This window comes from Pocillopora verrucosa, chromosome 12 (assembly GCF_036669915.1).
Source record: "Pocillopora verrucosa isolate sample1 chromosome 12, ASM3666991v2, whole genome shotgun sequence".
Classification (NCBI taxonomy): Eukaryota; Metazoa; Cnidaria; class Anthozoa; order Scleractinia; family Pocilloporidae; genus Pocillopora; species Pocillopora verrucosa.
In genome coordinates, this window is record NC_089323.1 from 9536299 (window position 1) to 9547204 (window position 10906).

Below are 10906 nucleotides of genomic sequence, written 5' to 3' on the forward strand. Positions count from 1 at the left end.
TAACTCGTTCTGGGGCGGGGCTATCGCTTGAAGAGTATCTGCAATCGAGTGGATCCGCCAGCGATTTTAGCGATGTGTGGAAACCTATAAGACCTGTAGGGAACAAATTGGAATCCACTTTACTAAGGTGAACTCGCAAATATTTAACAAAGGTTGTCTTTTTTCCTAGTCAAGTAATGACCAATAATTTTGCAGCAACTGTAGGAGATGTAAGCTAAAGTTCAAAACAAGAAAGTCACCTGGTTCCATACTGTCTGCTGCCACAGATCTCTGAAAAGCAAAAAGAGGTGAGCGAGGAGGCAGTTAAGAAAGGAAATAGCAATATTGGTTTGACAGCACAAGAGTTTCTGTGAGAAGGTAAATAATGTTAAGAAACCCTATCTATGTGGACTTTTTGAAGCAAAAGATAAGTTTTAGTCTCCAAACTTGTGTCATTAAAGGTGGAAGTGCACCCAAGTGACTTTTCATGCTTGTGATTTTGTTTTGATAGGACTTATTTTATGAGGAAAATATTTTGATTTGCTGGCACTTCCCATTAGGCAGTTTTTGACAATGTGTGAGGAAATTTAGGTAACACTGAGCCTCCAAGTAGTTTAGAGAATCAAAGAAAGGTATCAGGCCTAAATTGTGAATATTTCCAAATAATTTAGTCCTGTAAGTATGTTGTATTATCTTGGTTTGAGTACAGATGACATATCACACAAGTCTCCTGGCCCAAGCATTGTGTTAGTAGATTCTTACTGTTCACAAGAGACTTGTAAGTAAGTTTATTCAATTAAACTATTAATTTGTTTGATTTATTTAAGTATGCATCTGATAATTGTGAGTCCTCAAGAGAAAAACAAATTAAATTTACCAAATGAATATGAGAATGATTATCACAGTAGTGAACACCACTTAAGCAGTAGTAAAAGCAAAGCCTGATCAATATTCAGGCTTTGTCGCTATGTGAACCTACAGTACAGCTCAGAGGTACTTGGCCCTTAATTCATGCAAAAAGGGTGTTAAAAAAAAGACGTGCATAGGCATGCAATTTTTTCATATGTACATTAAAAAAGGCAAGCGATAGGAGCTCATTAGTATGTATGAAACAGTCTTGTTTTCCTCTTCGTTTAACTTTGAATAGTGTGTTAGAATTATAACAAAGGTGGGATTCAGATGTGGTGACTGTTATGAGTAATTTTTGTTGAAAGTATAAGCTTCTGGAAATCTCCAGGCTATTACATCATGCTAACATTTGTACCATAGAACTTCTCGAACATCTCATCAGATATTCCATAATACTACTAAAATAGTTCTTTTGCAAGCTTCTGGAATATTCCAGAACACTTTGTAAATGTAAATATGGACTCAGTGATGTAGTAGTAGTTGTTGTTTTCATGAGTGACCGACTGTTTGGAAAACTATACTGTTAGAGAGAGCTATGGTGGAAGATTTCTAATTTCAAGAAATGTTGGAGGAAACTGTGAGTTCAGCTCAGTGGTGAGCTAAGATATAGACTGTACTGAGCTTAAGGAAGTTTATTGAGCATAAGTACTGTACTGCCAATAGGAGTTTTTTGTTATTAAGAATATCACTAGTTGTTTAATAAATAACAGAAGTTGAGTTTGTAGGATTGTAGTGTTTCTCTGTGGGTTAGATTATACCATAACAGAAATTGGGGGCCTGTCAGGGAGCAAATTTTGTCATGGAGTTTTTTTGTAGATTATTTTGAGGAGAAGTTACTATTTGTAAAAGTTTTAATAGAGTATAGCAAGATGTCACAGTTTGATCCAGTGGTTTTTATGTCAAAGCCTACCAAAGATGTGTTCTTACCCTCTAGAGCTAGAGGGTAAGAAAGCAATGAGAAAACATCAGATACAGCATATTGTAGTGAAACATTTAGTAAATATTGAGGCTTTCAAAAAAACAATGTTGGAAACATTGTCAGAAACATATGGGCCATACAACATAGAAATGAAGAAGCTGCAACTGGAGTAAGAACTGAAAAAAGTTTGAGGCTGGAGAGAGAGGAAAAGGAACAACAAGAAAGGATGGAAAAAAGGATGGAGAGAGAGAGAGACTGGCATTGCAGCATGAACCAGAGATGAAAAAGTTAGAGGTACATATGAAATTAGGGTTAGACCCGACCAGTGAAAAAGTCCAGTGAGAAATTTGATGTTGCAAAGTATATAAAGTTTGTACCTCCATTTCAGGAAGCAGATTTTGACAAGTATTTTTTGCACTTTGAGAAAATAGCTAGCAACCATAAGTGGTCCAAGGTTTACTGTGTAATGTTATTACAAAGTGTACTATTTGGTAAAGGAAGGGAAATTTCTACACAGTTAAGTGTAGAACAAGTTGCAAGTAAGAGGCGCATTCACAGTGGTGTCCAAACATTCATTGATGAGCAAAAAGCAGAAATGTGGAAGACACTGCACAATTTGCAGAAGATTTTTCATTGAGATACAAAGTGAATTTCATGGAAAAAGCCTGTCAGTTTCACACTCCACTAGGTAGAGTTCTGCCTCCTCCAAACCGGAGAAGTCAAGATAGTGATGGAGGAGATCCAAACAGAATCCCATTAACAACTATGTAAATTGCTTCAGCTCCTCATGGTAAGGACAGAACAAGATTGATCCAGGTAAACTCATTAAGCCACCAACATGTTACCATTGCAGGAAAGGTCACCGGATTTCTAGCTGCCCAGAAAAGTGGACAGTGGTGCAAAAACAAAGTAGCGTGGAGCCTAAGCCTAATGGCTTTGTTGCTAGGCCATTGTCTTTATCTGCTGTAAGTAAAGATACACCTTCCTGAGTTCCAAGAAAGAAGACTCAGGCAAGTCCTATGAGTGAAGTCAGTGGCCTGTCCAAATCCGTCATGGATATTTTTTAGCCCTTGATTCACAACAGTTGAGTGTCATTGTCAAGTTATATGTCCAACTCCATACCAATCAAGATTTTGAGTGACACTGGAGCCTTGCAGTCTTTACTATTGAGTGACACTTTGGTGTTTTCTGAGAAGTCATCCACTGGTACAAGTGTTCTAATCAGAGGAATCAGACTTTGTAAAACCAGAAGGATTGTACCAAGACAGAGTCATGCCCTTTGGTATGAAAAATTCACCAGCTACTTTCCAGCACCTTATCAAAAAAGTCATCACAGATCTTGAGGATTGTAAAGTATATATTGATGATGTGATTATCTTCAGTGACACTTAGGAAAAACACTTAAGAACTACCTACTTGTGAGTTCCTTAAGAGATTGAGTGGAGCTAAGCTGACCATAAATCTTTCCAAAAGTGAGTTTGGTTAAGTGCAAGCCACTTATTTGGGGCATGTTGTAGGACAAGGTCAAATAAAACCAGTTTGTGCCAGGGTTAAAGCGATAGCTAACTTTTTGCATTTGCTAAAGGCATTTGAGGAATTGAGAGCCATGTTACAGAGTGCCTTGGTATTGACAACACCTGATTTCAGCTCCATGTTCAAGGTGGCTGTTGATGCAAGTGATGTCACTGCAGGTGCCGTGTTGTTACATGAGGATAATGAAGGTGTGGAACATCCAGTTTGTTGTTTTTCTAAGAAGTTCAACAAAAGTGAAAGAACTACTCCACCATTGAAAGAGAATGTTTGGCATGAGTATTGGCAATACAACATTTTGAAGTTTATGTTAGTCTTCCAAGTTTGCCTGTTGTTGTTTATAGTGATCATAACCCCTTTGTCATTATTCATAAGTGGAAGGCCAAAAATCAGCGATTAGTGAGGTGGAGTTTAACATTACAAGAGTGTGTTTTGGACATCAGACACACAAAAGGAAATGGCATTGTTATTCCAGACTGCCTCTCTAGAGTATAAATTTTTGCAAGAAAGTTTGCAAACTTTCTTTTCTTGAGGGGAGAGGGTGTTTTGAGTTATTATTGTTGTAAATATAAGCTTCTAGAAATATCCAGATTGCTTAGTCATGCTGACATGCATACCACAGAACTTTCTTGAACATTTCATGAAGTCTTGCAGATATTATGTAATACTGCTAAAATAGTTCTTTTGCAAGCTTCTGGAGTATTCCAGAACACTTTGTAGACATAGACTGTAGTGGGCTTAAGTAAGTTTATTGAGCACAAGTACTGTACTGCCTTTAGGAGTTGCTCCTTATTAAGAATATCACCCATTGTGTACTAAAGTAGTTGAGTTTGCAGGATTGTAGTGTTTTTCTGTTGGTCAGGTTATACTGTAACAGACTTTACATGGCTTGTACCAAAGTGTTTGGCAATAGTTCATCTTTGAAATGGCTTGCCTGCATTGTGAAATATCATAAATCTAACACACATTTAAAGTTACAAAGGGTGAAACAAAAGACTGCTACATACATACTAATGAGCCTCTTTCGCGTGCATTTTTTGTGTTTAAAAAACTTACATGTGTGTGTACCTCTGACCTGTACTGTACTGTGGAACTAATAAACATTATCAAAAGTGACCTCCGTAAAAAAATACCCATATGTCTCTTCTTGCAGCCCACCCCATCACTGCAATGGCCCATTCTATTCAGAAATGGCCCATAACTTTTTGAAGGCCAGGGGTCATAGGCCTATATACCTGTTTTGCCTTCCCAATTCCTGTTTTCCCAGGAAAACTTTCAGAAAACCATGGGGTTTCATGCAGAAAAGGACTACTCTAAAATCTAAAGGTAGCACACTTAAGTTTCCCAAGGATCTTAAAATCAAAAAACTTTACTGAGGATCGACAGCTTCAAAAAAAAAACCTTTGTCAATTTGTTCTCAAGTTATGAGATCTGGTATTGAGGATTTATAATGTAAATATGTGACCTTCCATATGATATTAGGGACAAAGGGGATAGCACTCTCACAATACACTTTCACTTGAAGACAAAAGAAACTGAGTATATCACACTTACTGAGCACACTAGAGCATGCGTTAATAAACTTAATATGCTTTTGTGTAATGTAACACCCTACAAACAATGAAACATGTGCCATTGAACAATGAAGCATGAGTAGGCATACATGCAAAGCATGTAAACCTTCAAACACAAAAGCTAACACGCAAGCAGACACAGCACACCAGGCTGTAACCTTGTGTGCAGCATGCACATTAACTGATTGCAAAGCTAGTGTAATCATTACACAGTCAGTGAATTTTCATTCTTGGATTGATACTACAAGCTCAATTAAACTGAAGCTTGTATTGGTGTACTATAGTTATCAACTTCGTGATCAGAATTGTGACAATCATGTAACAACTCAACATGTCCAAGATATTCATAAATCACTGTGAGTAGTTAGTAAAAGCTGGCTCTGACACTTTGAAATTACCTTGATTTTAAGGGCAAATCATGAATTTGACCTGAAATCAAGGTTGACTTGAAATCAACCTTGATTAAAAAAAAAACAGGTTTTACACATTTCTAAATCAACCTTGATTTCAAAGGCAACTCATGAATTTAACCTTGAAATCAAGGTCAATTTCTAAAAAACAATTTTTTGCACATTTTGAAATCAACCTTGATTTTAAGTTTTTTGTGGGTGAGTAATTTCACACCTTCGCAATGTCTCACTCATGAGTTCTGAAGAGGGTGTAAATATTTTCATTGTTTGTGTGAAGATTTCATGCATGTGGCCTCTTATATGTTTTCTTCAGATTGAAGATACAATATTGATTGGCATCAACATTTTATCTGATTAAGAAGTCGTGGTGTGCCTTGATTTGTTCTTCTGTCTCTCAGAGTGTCTATGTAAATGAGGAAAGTATGACAGTCTGAGTTTAAACCTTCAGGAAAATCATCTCTTTTTTGAAAAATTCCCCCACACATAAATATTACAACAAATTCCTTTTGCAGTAAAGTTGAGAAGCTTTTTCCCATAACACTAGAAAGAAGAAGGATTCTTTACAGCATCTCCATTACAATTAATATTCCAGTGACAGCGAACAATTTTCCTCTTTCCTTCTTCTGTTGGGTTTGCTTTTATCTATAGATGCAAATTTGCAATCTGGCTCTAACAACAGTGAATGATACATCTGCTCCTGATTTTGGTATTGTTCCACCAATGACAACTTCTCTATCTTTTTCAAGAGAAAGGAAAAAAGTTTTGGATGAATCCATTTCCAATCAAGCAATTTCTTGTGTATATTGTTGTTCCATTTGAACTTCTCTTGTGTCTTAAAAATGAAGATGTTGAAGATTTTGAGATTATTGATATGGAGGAAGATCAAAATGCCTATTTTCATTAAAAAAGGAAAGGTGTCTTCCATTGTTTATTGAAGTTGATATTTTTGTCTGCATGAATTTTATTTTTTTAGTTGCATGGTTGTTCCAACATGATTAATTGAAAGCAGTGATGCAAAATTTATTTTAATAAAATATTTCACTGCTTGATTTGTGGTCTTTGATACCAGCACATTGATTTTTCTCTTATCAATGTCTCAATAAAGAGATTTCTAAGGGCATATTTTGATGGAAAGGTGAATAAATTGATTGTTGTGTTTCATCAACATCTTGTTTGCTGCATCTTCGTTATCGGTTGGATTGGCATGATTGACAATCTTTTTACTATTCATATCTTCATCAGTTTCTTGAATCCATTCACAGGGATTTCTTGGGTCTATTGAGAAACTCTTTTCTAACAGTATTTTCAAATTTAGTTCCTTCAGGAGGCAGCTCAGTTCTAGGAGGAACAATCTGAAGTTCTTCTCTGATGAAACCAAGCTTTGGTCCATCTTTCAGATAGTAGAGAACAGGCTCATTCTTGTTCATGAGTAATCTCTCCATACCATAGACTTTCAGAGACCACACAGGATCTGTTGCTCTTCTTTGACCACCTTCCAGCTCACCAAGGGCATTGAGATAACTTACATTTTTTGATGAGTCAAGTCTCTTTTCCTTCAGGCCAACTGGTCTTGAATAAGTCATTGAACTCTTTGCCTCAACCAACTTGTCTTTGATTCCATCAACAAGTTTCTTTCCAGTCAACCTGATCACTTCACTATTCAAAGCTAAAACAACTTCTGGAAGCCGCTTCGCCTATTCTGCCAGTCCCCCTGAAGATTTGAACTCCATCTCCTGGACTGTATTGGAAAGTGAAGAGATGCTCACCCAAAGTTTGGTTGAATTTCTCCACAATTTCCTTATCTCTGTGAACATTCACATTTCCTCTTCTTATCCTCAAATCATACTTTGCCATCTCTCTTGTCACATCACATGAATATGAATTCATGCTCAGAATCAACCTGAAGAACTTTTGGCCATGTCAATGGTCCTCGCCTCTAGATTGTGTGAAAAGCTCTTGAGACCTCAGAAGAATCTTTTGAGGTGAGAGGTTCAACAGCCTTGAATCTGCTTGCAACATCAACAACTGTCAATGCATACTTATAGACTTTCTGTGACCTTGCAGTCGCTATTTCTTTAGGAAGGAGATTTGGATTGCACATCAAATGTTGGTCTTGAAATATGCTTTGGGGCAGGTAAATAAATCTGCCAGATGGCTTTCTTCATCAGCTAAAGCTGCTTTGCATCATCCTCAGACACCAGGTTCTTTAGCCAATGCCAACTACTTGTTATAGTTCACAAGAAACGACTGGCAGCTAATCCTTAAGTCGAGGCACCAGCAACAATGTAGATCATTTCATCTTACTTTTGCCTACAACTCAGCTTGTAGATGTTGGAAAGTTGTGGTTTCCCCAGATCAAGCTCTTGATTATGCACCTTGTTGTACAACTTAAAAGCATAATTTGTGTCCAACAAATTCTGTTTCACCTGCTCCTTGACTCTGTCATTAGTTGCAATCCAATCAAGGAGTTTTGTTCAATTTCTTGATGCTTTTCATAGGCTGCCTGGTAGTTCTCCACTGCAAGATCTTGTCTCTTCTTCTCTTCAACCCTATTCTGGTCTCCACTCAAATACTTTGCAAGATAGCTTCCACCAACAAATGCAGTTGCATTAATGATCACTCCAGTTATTATTGCTTTGCTTGCCATTTTATTCATCTTCAACATTATTTTTGAAAATCAATAACAAGTATTCATCATGAAACTCTTGTTGAATTTCTTCTGTCTTGTTAATCTAGAATATTCGAGCAGTCTCAATGATTGGGTAGACTGCTGCTAACTTAAATGCAGTCATTGTAAATTTGCTGAACGTTTTTAAGATGGTAAAATCTTTTGTTCTTTAAGATATCTTTTTGTTGCAATTGATGCAGTGATCATGAAAGAGAACTTTCAGATTGCTGCTGAAAGAATTTGAGAGAGTGAGAATGATGATGATGGTTCTCGTTTTGATTCTGGTTCTGGTTATACTCCTTTGGATTGCTTCGAACCACCTTTTTCCTTTTCTTCTCTCACTCTTCTGTTGTATACCTACACATAACTGATAATCTTGAGCCAGTCAACAATCTGGTTCTGAAGTGGAGTCAAGATAAGTATATGTATCTTATCTCTCTTATTATTTTCTTGTCATCGTGATAAGAATACATGAAAGTCATATATTTGTACTGCGGAAAATACATTTTAAGCAAATGAAGATCATCGCAGTATATACTCAACTTAAGCAGTTGAGAAATAAGGCCTGAAAAAAATTCAGGCCTGAACGGGAATCGAACCCATGACCTCTGCGATACCGGTGCAGCGCTCTAACCAACTGAGCTATCAAGCCAACTGGGAGCTGGTCAATTGTGAGTTCGTTATATACCCGTAGATGGAGAAGGTGTGATAAGAATACATGAAAGTCATATATTTGTACTGCGGAAAATACATTTTAAGCAAATGAAGATCATCGCAGTATATACTCAACTTAAGCAGTTGAGAAATAAGGCCTGAAAAAAATTCAGGCCTGAATGGGAATCGAACCCATGACCTCTGCGATACCGGTGCAGCGCTCTAACCAACTGAGCTATCAAGCCAACTGGGAGCTGGTCAATTGTGAGTTCGTTATATACCCGTAGATGGAGAAGGTGTGATAAGAATACATGAAAGTCATATATTTGTACTGCGGAAAATACATTTTAAGCAAATGAAGATCATCGCAGTATATACTCAACTTAAGCAGTTGAGAAATAAGGCCTGAAAAAAATTCAGGCCTGAACGGGAATCGAACCCATGACCTCTGCGATACCGGTGCAGCGCTCTAACCAACTGAGCTATCAAGCCAACTGGGAGCTGGTCAATTGTGAGTTCGTTATATACCCGTAGATGGAGAAGGTGTGATAAGAATACATGAAAGTCATATATTTGTACTGCGGACCAGCTTATAGACTTTCTGTGACCTTGCAGTCGCTATTTCTTTAGGAAGGAGATTTGGATTGAGTATATACTGCGATGATCTTCATTTGCTTAAAATGTATTTTCCGCAGTACAAATATATGACTTTCATGTATTCTTATCACACCTTCTCCATCTACGGGTATATAACGAACTCACAATTGACCAGCTCCCAGTTGGCTTGATAGCTCAGTTGGTTAGAGCGCTGCACCGGTATCGCAGAGGTCATGGGTTCGATTCCCGTTCAGGCCTGAATTTTTTTCAGGCCTTATTTCTCAACTGCTTAAGTTGAGTATATACTGCGATGATCTTCATTTGCTTAAAATTTCTTGTCATCATTAGTGTTCAAAGCTATCTTGTTGATGGTCTCAGTGAAGACCTCATGCTTATTTGTTCTGATTACATTCATTTTGCTCATTTGCATGTTTCCACTGAACAAGCACTCATAGTTGTTGTGGGCTATATTCTTAATTACAGCCTTAATTCCTTTAATCTTATTTCCTCTTTTCCCTCAAGTATCTTGTAGTTGTAGAGTTTTGCACTAAATCCAACAAACTCTTCAATGATATTTCCACCAGCTTCATCTTTTATCATTCCTGTGACCTTGTTGCCGCCAGTTGTGATCCCTGACTGGTGATCTTCAGGGTAATTACTTCTGTTGAACAATCTCTATACTTCTCTTTGATGTAGTTATAGTGGAAGTCGTCCACCAGGGTCTTACTGATATCAAGGATACTCATTCCACAACATACCAGTTTATCAAACACAGCTTAGTTTGCTCCATATGGATTGCAATGAGATTTTCATCGAATATGGTCAATTGCTTGAATTTTGATGTTGCTGCAAGTTTCAATGCTTTCCTGTGGTTTTTGACTAATCTCAGATCCACACAATTCCTGATGTTTTTCATAGTTTTTTTTTAGGACCACGTTCATCAACTTAGAAAACTCTTTCTCAAATTCATTCTTTGCATTTAATGCTTAATGTATTTCTCCAGCCAAGGTTCTTCTTTGAAGGTTATTCCCCTATGAATCTTTTTGATCCCCAAACCAAGGTCTAAATACTCTGTGAGGTTCTTGTGATGAATGACATACTTCTCCTTATCATTAGTAATCAGGTTCTCGACTTTATTGATCATAAGCCTCTCAGGAGCAAGTGGATAGTCATTATGCAAGTCATGAAGCTCTTTTGGATACTCAAGATCTACCTCAAGAATGCAAGGAATAATTTTCCAGTTGTCAAAGTCACTCATCCACTTGAAACCACTAACAGGAAGAGGCTTTACACATCGCCCATCCATAGAGATTGTTTGCATCAAGATAGTTGGTGTATTTATTTGGCTTTGTTTTATTATAGGCTTCATCCATATATTTTTTGTTTGCCTTTGGAAAGCGATTTGAGATTGTTGAAATTCCTCCACGAATTCCTTTTTCAATAATCAGCAGCATGTCTGGATCTCTCAATAGCTCAAGCTCAACATTTGTCACCTTCAGTACAGCATCCTAAGCCAATCCAGGAGCAGTGTAATACCATGCAGGCATATAATTTGCAAGACAGACATTTCTGAACTCTTCAAACACATCTACAAGCAGGAGAACCTCCATTTGAGATAATGGTCATGATAATCACCTATCCACTTCATTTTGAACTAATTCCAGAG

At 37.3% G+C, this 10906-nt stretch overlaps 1 non-coding gene across 1 annotated transcript; it reads right to left on the reverse strand.

The window, feature by feature from the left end:
* Positions 1-8814: 8814 nt before the first annotated feature.
* On the reverse strand, positions 8815-8888 carry Trnat-ggu (transfer RNA threonine (anticodon GGU)). Its single transcript has one exon. It is a non-coding gene; the product is annotated as a tRNA-Thr (tRNA).
* Positions 8889-10906: the final 2018 nt, after the last annotated feature.